The 12,312-nt window shown below is 37.4% G+C and overlaps 1 long non-coding RNA gene across 1 annotated transcript; it reads left to right on the top strand.

Annotated features, from left to right (window-relative positions):
* The first annotated feature begins 11,255 nt into the window (after positions 1 to 11,255).
* LOC122786117 lies at positions 11,256 to 11,755 on the top strand. Its single transcript, XR_006362401.1, has 3 exons — positions 11,256 to 11,280; positions 11,374 to 11,441; positions 11,546 to 11,755. It is a non-coding gene; the product is annotated as an uncharacterized LOC122786117 (long non-coding RNA).
* The last annotated feature ends 557 nt before the right edge of the window (positions 11,756 to 12,312 follow it).

Raw genomic sequence — 12,312 nt, 5'->3', positions numbered from 1 at the left:
TAAATTTTTAAGTATCTTTCTGCTTCTGATGTGTGAAGGTCTGTGTCATGTCAAGGCCATTATCTAAAATGATCTGACTCGAGATAACGATCTAATCTAATGACGATAAGGCACTTTTTGTCTCTCGTGTCCCTACAGGGTTTTTTTTCTTTTATGTAACAAGATGATGAAATGAAAAGAAGAAGAAGGAAAGATGCACAGTGGTTTTCAGGATGTGACCTTGACACTTGCTGAATAACCTCTATAAAACCTTTATGACTGCATGTATCTGCTGATTTGCTACGTGTTGTCAGACTCTACAGTAACAGCAAGAGTAACTAGAGTATATTGTGCATTTCCAGCTTTGTCAGTCTTTACACAGTCATCATGATAATTTGCCTTATTGCCTCTGGTCTATAACAGCAGTGGAAAAGCAAGGGAACAATGGTCTGCGGGAACCTTTAAGGTTATAGAAATGAGTTCCTGTGAACTCATTTCATACATACTGTACAATTACATAATGTGAAAAACACAGTATGTAATTTCAATCTAAAACAATAACAACATAGCTAATTTGATGATGTAGGGGAGTCACGTGGGATCAAGAGCTTGGGTAAACGTCCTGATTAAATGACTGACACTCTCTGTTTTTTCCTAAAGTCATTATTTATTCCAGCTTTTACACCACACATTGATCTGCTTTTTTTTTTAACAAATCCGACACCAATCCTCTCTCTTGTGCTCTCATTACGCCTCACTTTAGCAGTGACCGCTGATGTAGAAATGCCTCTCAGCTCCACTGACAAGCAAAGCACTCTGGCGTTTCGGTTCCCTGTTCCCTTTCATTTTCTTCAACAAGGCTTTTATTGTGAAAAAACTTGCAGGACCAGTGGATCTGTGGCATCTCATTGAAGATTCCAGGCATTTTATTGAGTACAGAGGAGCACATGGTGCGTTTAAAGGATTTTTAAAGGCACACCCTCTGTAAAACCCTGCAGCAGCTCTGCAAAGCAGATGACAGGTGAAACAGTTTGTTAAATTAAAACGGGATTTCGGATTTGTATGGATTTTAAGGGTTTTGGAAACATTTTGACTAATGCAAGCATACTACTAAAAAATATGACATAAGTATTATCATTTTGTTTAGATAATATAATGCAGAAATTACGACTCCCACCTTCATTAAATCTACTGAAGAAACTTAAGCAACACATGTTGTGCTATATAGCACTGGTTCATGCTGTGCAGCTTTTACAAATAGATGTATTTGCTACTGCCCACCATAGAGTCAAACTCATTTCCAGATAAACCCTGTTAGCAGGAGGACTTCTCATTTTATTTCTGTATGTATTAACTGTCATTAATAGCGTGTCAGGGAAATATGTGCTGCTTATATTCACTGTGAAGTGGTCAATATTACAGCAGTATGAAGGTTTTGAGCAATGTGTGCTGTCAGAAAAGAATAATAGTTTGACAGGACCTGTGTCAAGTATGAGTATGTTGCTGTTATACAGTGTTTATCCTCTGTTACAGAGATTTGATTATCAGGTGAGATGATCAGAGATGGAACCTCTGGAGGCAGTGATGAATTAAGTGGAAAGGTTTTATTGAAGACAACTTAGATCAGAGGAGAACTGAGACAAAGCCTGACATCTGACATCGTCGCAGATTCTGGCAAGCAACGTGCCAGCTCTGATACTTGAGATAGTGAATCCAGTCCAGATGCCTGGCACCTTGGTATCTAAGGAAAGAACCTTGAAAGTCGCCTAGTTTGTGTCTTACAATAATGTTAATAATGTACACCAGGTCTGGTTATAAGAATATGTGAGTAATTAAACTCAAAGTTGGCTGAACATGAGAATTTTCTCTCACATCCTCCATTAACAGAGTGACTAATACTGAGACAAAACAGAAGAGTGATATAATATCAGGTTTTGATACAGCCACACAGAACATAAACATTAACATATTTGTTTCCTGTTGATGAACAAATGAACAGAAATGGCTGTGGGACGCAGTTGCTGGTCTGTGCCCACATCCTGAAGATTCAGAGAAGATTAAATAATGCCGTGATCAAGACAAATACAACAGACGAACAGGTTTGTTCTGATTTATTTATCAGTTCATCCACAGTGTGTTCACCTACTAAAGAGCATCAGACTGACATCCACTGGCCAGTTTAGAGCACTGCACCACACGGTTCATTTAGATTTTTTCTTTTTCTTTCTTTCCTACTAATAAGTATAAAAACTTACAACATGTTTAAAATAAAACTGATATATGAAATATTTCACAATTATTTCACTAATACAATTGTTTTTGCTAAAATAATCTTTAGAAGAATAGTTCAAAAACAAAATCAAAGTAAACAACAGAGCACTGACCTTAGATAATATGGAGTCACTGAATTAAAGTCAAAACATTTGCAAAAAGTGCTGCAATTACTTTTCTGACTGAATGATGACATGATTAGTAATCAATGTTTTACCACAAGGTGGCAGCAGCTTAATGGTCCAAAAGTGACACGGCAGCATACTTTAGTGCCATACTTGATGAATAGGTTGTCGATGTAAATGTATCGCAACATTTTAATTAATTCAATGAATCATTTACACATTTTTGACTGAATATTTTTTGGACAGACCATATATCCAGAAAACAGGATTTCCTCACTTCCTCTTGCCTCTGTATCTGCAGCCAAGCTTAATTTAGAAATGTCTGCATGAAATAAACTATGATCAACGTTTTGTGTCAATCATGTATAAAGAAAACCTGTGTGTTTCCTACTACATGTGGATGTCTGATGTCCTCACACATCTCCTGAGCTATGATGTTGACCTTCTGGAGACCAACACTGCCATCGCCCAACAGAAATGTCCTCAAAAGACTGAAAGATAAGAATTATTTTGTCAGAGAAACCAGTGCAATGGCTGAAATCACCAACAGAGATCCTTGCTGGCACATTGTTCAACGCAGCTTGCTATTGCTACTGTTTCCAGACTCCTAATATACAGGATTTTATGTCTTGTTTTCCCCCAGACAACTTTATTTATTTTGTTTCAGAAACATAAATTTCATATATATTTTTTACTATTGTCATTTATTAAAGTACAGGCACTGTAATTGCAAGGAACATGCAATTTATTATATCCTAGTAAGTTACAAAAAAGTGTCAGAAACAATTTATTAGTTGAATAAATTCATAAAATAATCTGTTGGCTGATACCTAGACCATTAAATAAATATACTTTCAAATGTAGATGGTTTAAAAATAAATTAGATCTAAAATGTGTTGTGTCCCTTATCTTAAGAATCACTAATATGTGTTAGAACATAGCTGCAGGTGAAGAACAATAATTACATACACTGTTAATAATCCACAGCCTCATATAATTTCCAAAAAGAGATTAAGTTACAATTTCTTTTACAGATAGTTAATTCTTATTATTACAACTGGTCAAAACATATTTTTATCCCAGGGAGTGTCTGACTTTGTTAATAATTGTATTTAACCTAACCTACACTATCCAGATTTAAACTTTCTCCTGGCCTTTTTAATGGCAGGTCAAAAAAAGCACCTAAACAATTAATGATGAATGAGTGCACTCAGCTGCCTCTGTCACACTGTCCTGACTAAGATGAATTGAACAGAGCCACCATTCATTTTACAAATAATACCTGTGCTTTTCACACCATTCTGAACATGGACCTTTTGCACAACAGACAATTTGACATGCGTTAACAGGAAAAGCACAGGTGCCACTGATCACACTGACAATTGCTTTGTTCAGTACATGTACTGTATGTCACTTTACCGTTTAGCGCATCGACACGTAGTGGTTCTATATCATACATCTTTCTAACTTCTAACTTCTAACTTATCTTTAATAAATGGAGAAAATGAACTTTTTTCTGGATATGCATTTTTTTTTTGCTGCCCCATGTCATTGCTTAGGTGTTTAGCTAACCAATAATAGTTGGGTCACTAACATTAATTTGCAGTTTTGTAGTTTTACAGCATCACCTGAGCAGCAGGTGAACAAAATAAAAATATAAGAATAATCTGTATTGTTATTGTTATTACTTTGAAGAATTTCAAATTATTACTTTGCACTTTGAGTGCAGTCAAATCTTGACCAGATGAGTCACAGTTGAGTCCGTTACACTGTGCTGACCTCTGCTCATGTGTGACAAGTGTTTGTTAACCTGACTGTGAGATGACAAATGAAGCATCTCAGGAGGTAGATTCCACAAAACTGGAGGGAGCAGTTAAAAAATAAAAGAGATTTATTTATGAAACAAAATACTCAGAATAAGATCAAATTCCCTGAAGTTTATTTATTTTATTTTTTTTATAAACTGTTAGTAATATTGTTTATGGAGAACATATTGTTTACAATCCTCATTATGCTCTGATTTATTCCTCAGTTGTCTGTGGAAGTGTTGAGATAGAAAAATAAAAAAAGGACTAGACTGACAACCACTGGCCAGTTAAGGGTACTGCACTACGTAGTTTTTTTTTAAATTACACTTTCCACATTTTGAACAATTAGTAAGGATTTTCTAGTAAGGAAAATTCAAAGTAGCCTAGGGCTGGGTAATACAGCTTCTAAATTATATCTGGATATTTTTAGGCTATATCCCAATACCAGATAATATTGCAATATGAACCTGCACGCAGGAATGAAAAAGTTTCTTTTGAGACATGAATGCCTCTCATGTTAAATAAAGGGCATTTAAATGTGTTACAAACAAATGTTAGAAACAGACGTTTGTCAACACAGATCTTCGCTGGGACATTAAACCAAAAGTCACTGTCACTGTCACTGTTTAAAGTCACTGTAAGAGACAACGGCCTCTAATGTCCCACAACCGCTGTTATTAACTGTATCTGCACACCGTAAACATGGGACACAACAGTATTTACACTGTAGCGCTTTTAGAGATACGTTGAAGGAGTTGTAGATACTCAGGACTGACACTATAATCTGTCATGTCCAACAACAGAATACAGCACCAGTCTGATGTGTGTAGTGTTGTGTGAGGTCACTGAAGCAGCTGGTTGTCATTAGCCAGTGATTTAATAGAGGTCAAAACTGTTAACAGCAGCACATCATGGCACTGTGCTCGTTAATCACCTTGTATCGTGTTGCCTTCGGGTGCTACGGGGATGTTATCAACTGTTAAATAAGCTTTATTTGAACAAATAATAATAAAATAAATAAAAAAAACAGACTCAACCTTAAATGCATTTTATTTTTTAATGTCATCATGGCCTTTAAAATAAAAAATAAAATAAGTAGTTCAACACGTCACCAGCAAACACAGTGACATTTATCATCTCATGATGCAAATATCAATGTGATTCACAAATGTGATACCATGATATGTGGATTGGACATCAGACTGACAGCAAAATGTTAAATACAATACAATAAAAAACTCCTATATACTTCACTATGTACGTAATATAAAAATATAAATAAAAACAGCATTTTAGCTGAGTCATGCTGTTTATTGTATCTTTATGGGAAATAATATTTGTTACACAGATGGAGAATGATTTGAAATATTTTGAAATGGCACAATGTGTTGAGTATGGGGGGCAGCTGACGTTTACTGAGACGATTTAACATGAATTCAGAGAAAATACTGACTGAACAATTGTACAAAAAATAATACATTTAAAAATAATCAATGTGACGTCATCGTCGCTAACGCTCACTCTGACTTTTAGTCCGCAGAGTTGTTTAACGACTGTTGGCATCACTAACTCAAAACCTGACTCCCTGCAATTTTGCTGTTTCTGTGGAAAAACTACAGCTCAACTTAGGAATATTCACTTCGGACATCGACTGAATACTCACCCACACAAAGTGAAGCAGTTCCAGCATGGCAGATGTAAGATTTATTATCTATTTTTTTATTTTGTTCATGTTTTGTTGAGTGTTAGCATTGATATGCTAATATGAACGCGGAGTTTGCTCAATTAGACGTTAGATGGTCATTGTCATAATGTTTAACAGACATGTTCATAAAACTTGACAGTTTAAAGACTCATAATGACTTAAATACTCAGTTTCCGCCAGGTTTGAAACAGAATAATTAGCATTGACTAGTTTTGACATTTTAATTAGCCTTGTTAGCCTCCATATGAAACACTAGCAACAGTGGTTTGTTTTCAATCATCGAGCAGATTGTTTATTATTTTCTCCATTCCGTGTGAATTATTATGTATTTTAATAATTATGAACACTTAACATATAGTATTAAGTGTTTGTTTTAATGTTTTTAATACTGTTCCTAATTTAGTGTTCTGTTATTATTCAGTCAGTCTTCCAATAAGCGCTGCATACCCAAAATACTACAGTTCGTTTCGACATTACCATAAAGAATGTTACAAAATAAATGAATATACAAAATTAATCAAAAGACAACATTAGATCAACAACATGGTAGCAATATGATCTATATCTGAGCCTCTGAAGCCCCTTACAAATGCTGCAAAACCAGATTTATACATGATCAAATATACCACACCAGATGCCATAGCAATGAAATAATTTATCCCAATAATCAATGAATAATATTCATAAAGTCATATTTGCGATGTCAATGTAACGGTAAAAAATGTGATTGTAATGTTGTGCCATACCTGACAAACCCTGTATTGTGGTAATGAATGAAGTTATATAATTAAAATTTGAATAATAAAGTGTTGTCATATTTTACTAGATATATTTTAATATAGGAAAATAATGAATTGAATCAATAAAAAATACAGTTTTTAATACTACATAGATCCACCAGAGGGCTGCAGTCCTCACTCTGAAATGTTAACGGTTACACAGTAAATACAATATATAAAGTGCAGATTTAAAGAGAGCTGCTGTTAATAGTCATTTGACTGGTGATGATACAGATGTTGGCTGATGATTCTAATATGTACTGTAGGTCATGACTTTTTAAAGACAATGGACATCATCACAAGCATATTTATTGAAGCTGTTTTAATTTTGACCCAATCATGAATTACTTAAAATAGTAACATGCAGTCTGTGATTCAAGACCTAATATTTGATCAGTTGACCTACAACACAACATGCTGTAGCAACAGTTACATTTATTGTCATACTTTTTGTATAAATGAATAAATGGATTTGTTTGTTTAAGCTCTAATTTGTCACCAAATGCAATAGACTTGTGATGATGGTAATGCCATTTTTTTTCTTCAAAAAGCAATGAGTGTAAAACAGTTGATGGTGTGTTCGTGTGACAGTAGCAGATGTTTAAAAGTGATGTTTCTGTTTTTAAGTCGTACACCTGGAGATCTTTCCACCTCCAGAACCCCAGCGATGCTGCCATGCCAAGGCTGCTTCTCCGGAGGGTACCATCCACCTCCAGCAGCTCCTCATCAGGCTCTCTATCCAGGTCATGCACACCTTGCACACCTCCTTGCTCCACCCTAACCGCTCCCTCTTCCTCTTCCTCTTCCTCCTCCTCATCTCATTGCTCCTTCCCCAGCTCTTCCCTCTCTGGACCATCCTCTCTCTCTCCCTCCTGCTCCTGTTTCTTCTGTTCTTCTGGTTCTTCCTCCTGGTCTCTGGTCGACTGTGATGATCCAACCAAGATCATCATCAGACGACAGCCGCGGTCAAAACCTCGCGTCAATCTTTGCACAATGTGCCCTCCTCTTTCTCTTTCTCCCATCTCCCTTCTTTCTCCACCACTTTCTCCTCCTCCTCTCTCACCTCTTTCTTCTCTTCCTCCTCCTACAACTCGTCTCCCCCCTTCTCCTCCTCTTTCTGCTCCTTCACCTCTTTCTCCTCCGTCTTATTTTTCACCTCTCTGTCCTCCTCTACCTCTCCTTTTTCTTCCTCCCCCTGCTTCTCCTTCTCCTCCTCTTTCTCCCATCTCCCTTATTTCTGTTCCATTTTCTCCATCTCTCTCACCTCTGTCTTCTCTCTCTCATATTTCCTCTCTTCCTCATCTGCCCCCTTCTCCTCCTCTTTCTGCTCCTTTTTTTTCACCTAATTCTCTTCTTCCTCATCTGCCCCCTTCTCCTCCTGTTTCTGCTCCTCCACCTCGTTCTCCTCTCTCACATTTTTCACCTCTTCGTCCTCCTTTACCACCTCGTTCTCTTTCTCCCCCTGCTTCTCCTTCGCCTTCTCCTCCTCTTTCTCCCATCTCCCTTCTTTCTCTTCCACTTTCTCCTCCTCTCTCACCTCTGTCATTTCTCTCTCGTATTTCCTCTCTTCCTCCTCTCCTTTCTCCTCTCCCTCCTTCTCCTCTTCCTGCTCCTCCACCTTCACCTCTTCCTCCTCCTCTACCCCGTCTTTCTCTTCCTTCTGCTCCTCCTCCTTTTCCTTCTTCTCTTCCTCAGAAAGGTGCTGCAGTCTCCAGGCCTCGACAGTTCTGCACTGGTCCAGAACCAAAGTGGGTGAAGAACATGCAGGCTCTTCTTAGAGAGAGGAACAGTCAGAGAACAAAGCCAGTTCCCAAGAGACCTGATGGACCTCCAAGACCTCACAGGAAACGCTCCACCAGTATCCTTGACACTTTTGTCTTTTATTGATAAATTATGATCTTTCTGTCTTGTGAAACCCCCAGAAAAAAAAAGTTTTGCGATGTTATATTTTTTCACGTACTTTATCATGAAAATTTAAATCGAGTTTTGTTTTGTGTTATGCTTTATCATGATGTGATGTAGGTGGTCCCATAATGTTTTGTGACATGTTTTATTGTGTCATTAAGTACCTCTAGTAGTGCTATATTGCTATATGTAGCACTGCAATGCTTTGTGATGTGCTATGTCACAATATGTAGCTGCGTAGCATTTTGTGACGTGCAGTGACATGCTGTGTAATATAGTAATGTTTTGTGATGTGCTATATGTCACAACATGTAGCACTGTTATTACATTACATTACATTACATTACATGTCATTTAGCAGACGCTTCTATCCAAAGCGACTTACAATAAGTGCATTCCAACATTTGGGTACAAACTAGCGCTAGGAGTAAGTAAGTGCTTCAAGTAAGCCAAACTATAAAGTGCTTTTTTTTTTGTCATTGTATTAGTTGAGGTAGAGACGTAAGAGAAGATGTGGAGGCTTTCTGCTGTCCGGATGTCGGATGTTATGCTTTGCGACGTGCTATAACGCGATATGCACCTTTGTAGCATTTTATGACGTGCCGTGACATGATGTCACGTGCAGTAACCTTTTGCGACGTGTGCTATTGCGCGTTGTGTGTGTGTGTACACACAGGGTGTGCGTGTGAGGCTCATAGTGTAGTAGTGTAGTGCTTGTAGTTGCTGCTGCTTGCTGCAACACTTTGCATAAAGCTACTGCTGCTGGCTCCTCCCTCTATCAGGGCTGGAAAGAGGAGACGAGGTTGTCAGTCTTCTCCGATGCCAGTACACAGCCTCTTCACCACCAAGACTCCTGCAGTGCCTCCTCGTGGCCACACATGGTAACTGGGTACTTTATTACCCCAGGCTAAACTGCAGGGGATCTCGGAGCAGCAGTGGGCCCCAGAGACGAGGTGTGCTTTACACTCATCAACCACTGTCACAACTATGGGTAAATAGCCCCCCTGACTTGTGGGTAAGCCTGTCAGATTGTTTTACTGTGTTACTGTAGGCTAATAATCACTGTAGACACTCTCTGGTACTATAGACTGTTGAATGTTCCTATCATAGATCACATCATGATGGAGATTATAGCTGATGTGAATATTTCTGATGCAGCTGGAAAAACTTTAATGTCAATGTAGTTTAGAAGCGACTCTTTGAATGTGGCTGTAGACGAAGTCTTAATGTTTAACAGCATTTCAGTGACTGCATTTATATTTACACGTCAAAATATAGTCACAAAATAGTGTTGAGCAAAATGTTTTAATGTAAAATAGAGTGAAAAAAGTGAGTCAGTTTAAACATTGACACATAAGTTGGACTTTATTATTATAGGTCCATAAGTAAACTATGTTTTATCAGTTTGATCCATATTCTCATCTTCAGTTTGTGTCTCATGCATTTGTCCCCGTCAGGTTGCAACTGAATAAATATCAAATGTAACATAATGGTAGGACTGCAGAATTTTATCATCCATTAAAGAAAATTAAAGTCTGTTAAATGATGAATGAGTGGATTACACTGTATAAATTGTGATAGTGTTCATTTATTGACTCCTCTCTTCACTCCTGTTTTTGAAGATAAATGTCGTGGTCATTGGCATGCGTTAATGTTTCTGCTCAACTAGATTTAAATGGAGGCTGTGCTCTTTGTTTAACCGTTGCCATGGTGAATCATCGTATCAGATCTCCATGGATGATGGCTTTTTTCATTCCCAACCCACATGCTTAACTCAGAGTGAATATACTCAGAGTTGATTGAACTAATGCTGAACTAAAACTCATAGTTTGACAGCTCAGAGTTGGTCAACCTGAAATTAAGGTTTCACGTTGATCAGGTGTTGTTTTGGTTGTGTCGTGTTTCCTTTAGGTGAGATCAGAAATCAGTGACTCAGGTCCAAGTTTTGTTATTTTTTTATTTAACCAGTTATGTGTCTCCACCAAAGTAATAAATATTTACATAACCCGAACAAATTGACTGTTGCCTAGCAACACAAACAATGAGCTTATCCTGCATGCTTCATAGGCTATGTCCACTTCTTTGACACATGCACATTCATCTGTATGTTAATTGTGCAACCAGAGTAAAAACAAGTGTTTGTTGAGACTTTTTTTGGAGGTTTGTAAGAATGTTGAGCGTTAGCAGTTTAATCTGTCTTTCACTGAATTCACTGCTCCATCGTTTCCTGCACTCACTAACTGTATGAACTTTTAGATCTGCAAGACAACACACAGTTGGTTTAGGTTATATATCATGTGTTCATGACGCATGACACATTCATAACATAGCCTAAGGGGCACTATGTAGGCATCACACAATAACCAGTGTTATTTTGGTGAGTAGCCACTTTTAGATATAAGAGGTAAATAACAAACTGGCCCCATTAAAAATTTAAATATCACAAAGAGTAATGTAGTAGCAAAAATATCAGGATAGCAGCACAGAGGCTTGGGTTTAAAGACCCTCTTGGGCCCCCGTCAGTAATCATCCTCGCATAGAATGCCTCTCGTCCAATCAAATTACTTGCTCGCAACTGGTTGGTACTAATAGACATTTGTTCATTTCAAATGTTTGTTTTGTTTTTCAGGACCTCAGATTGTAAACAAACATGGGGGACCAGGCTGAATGATGACAGAGGAGAGGAGAGACAGCTCCACTAACACATGGTAATTCATACTTTATGATATGTTTGTATATTTTATAAACATGAGTTGATGATATTCTCACCTGTGGAAAATCCCAACTTTTATAACCTGCAGAGAAGCAGTTGAGAGCAGCAGGAGTGTAACCATGGAGACACACAGGCTCCCACCATGCTTTGCAGCAAGTAAGTAGAAGTAACATTCAGGTGTGAGTCATGACTCACCTTGTTCACACAAGCATCTGAGTGTGCCTGCGTGCATTTCATTGTAATGTTTGTTTCACTTTCAGAGGGACCCTGAATGCACCATGAAGAGAGGTGGGGACACACAGGACATGCCCACTCATGCTGTGAAAGAGTGTAAAATAGTTCTTCAAATTAAAATATTGACCAGTAAAATCTCACCTAAATTATACATTAAAGGATAGTTCATGGTTTGTTTTTTTTAAATAATGTGTAGTTATGCAGATAGGCACTAAGTGAAAACATGGCTGCCAGCACAAACACCAGTGAAAAATATGTTTATGTAATAAATCTACACAAACTAAAGGTTATATTTTCTTCTACTTTTCTGCTTTATCTCACTGTTCAACAGCATTTTCCAATGAATTCTTCATTCAGATTTACCTCAGTGACACAAACTTAACAAACGAGGCAGCAGTTGAACAGCAGCTCCTGTGTCATTGTGAACTAAAAACACTGATTTTCTCTATGGACTTTGGTGCATGAGAGTGAGCAGTGACCTTTTGTTAAGGGTCTGAAATGTGTTTGACACATGTTACCTACTTTATTATTTGTAGAACAGCTGGTCAGTCAATAATAATAATAAAAAAAACAGCATAATCCTATTAATACATTGTAATCGAGGAAAAAGCAAAGTAATGTAGACATAACAACATAGCATTCATTTTGTTACATTTAATATAGTGTGCATAACTAATGCTTATATCCTATTTAACCAATGCACTTCATTTCTATAAATGAATGCATTTATTGATGCAATTATTGTTGCGTAATCCAGGTGTGAGAATTATTCGGATATTAATGCATGTCAAAA

This window comes from Solea senegalensis, linkage group LG2 (assembly GCF_019176455.1).
Source record: "Solea senegalensis isolate Sse05_10M linkage group LG2, IFAPA_SoseM_1, whole genome shotgun sequence".
In the NCBI taxonomy this organism is placed as follows: Eukaryota; Metazoa; Chordata; class Actinopteri; order Pleuronectiformes; family Soleidae; genus Solea; species Solea senegalensis.
This window is presented reverse-complemented; position numbering and strand designations above follow the sequence as displayed.